Source organism: Fragaria vesca, linkage group LG6 (assembly GCF_000184155.1).
Source record: "Fragaria vesca subsp. vesca linkage group LG6, FraVesHawaii_1.0, whole genome shotgun sequence".
In the NCBI taxonomy this organism is placed as follows: Eukaryota; Viridiplantae; Streptophyta; class Magnoliopsida; order Rosales; family Rosaceae; genus Fragaria; species Fragaria vesca.
Genome location: NC_020496.1, coordinates 19,725,662 through 19,726,818, shown reverse-complemented (window position 1 = coordinate 19,726,818; position 1,157 = coordinate 19,725,662).

The window sequence follows — 1,157 nt, the reverse complement described above, 5'->3', positions numbered from 1 at the left end:
GAGGCCTGGATATATGAGCACTTTCGGAATGTAGTTTCCCCTCATCTTCGTGTTGAATATTCAGAGAACGAGCCACGAGTGAATCGTTGGGAACCTCGAAAGGATGCAGGTTTGTCACTAGTTTATGTGCAGGCTCTTCGCCAACAGCTTGATCATATGCAGGCACATGAGGTAGGTTGCCTTTTCTATATTGCCGGTTATAACATTACTCTTTTTTATTTTTTTGGCATTGCTAATTTATATTCATTTTCAGGTTGTGTGGGATCCTTACTATGGTCATAGGGATTCTCATCCATTATTAGATATTTCATTCTATACAGGGATGCTAAAGTGTTTGGATATTGTTGAACCATATTATCCAGATAGGGTTCTGAGACAATTTGGTCGAGTTCAAACGATTCCTCGGAATCCATATACCCCTTTTCGTGTTCGACGAGTTTCTGATTCCAAATCATACAAGGTTGTGTACCAGTACTTTGATGGGTTGTGGCAACGATGGCGAGATCATGTGTTGGATGATGCCAACCGAAGTACTCCAGTTAAGTTTTCATATGACTGCACTTCAGAATACTTATCGTGGTACCAAAACATCACACATCCCTATGTTCAACATCCTAATCGGATGTCTGATGCAGTTGATTCAAGTGAGGAAAGTCATCCTTTACAGGTATTTACTTCAAGTTTAATTTATTTATTTGTATTCAATACAGATTGACAATTTTTTTTTGTACTTGTTTGATGCACAGCGTATATCACACGCATTGTATGTTACTCAATCTATTGTAGCTGCTGGCCGAGATGATGCTGTTAGGCGGCCAACGATGTTATATGAGGCAATTGAAAGCATCCAACATATACTACTAGGTGACCAAGTGCAAAATACACGCACATACCAACAGCGCCGGCATGGACAAAACAATCAATAGATTACTGGAGTAGATTTTCTTTTTTATTTCAAACATTGATGGCAACAATAATTTAACTGTAGTGAAAATTGGCCTTATAATGTCCTTTCATGTTATTGTTTTACTAATTGGATCATAAACATAAAGTAAAAGCATGTAGTAGCATCTGATAAAAAAACATGTAGCAAATCAATCACTATCAAGAGTAACAAATGTTTCATCGATTGGACAATGAACACCTACTATTTTCTC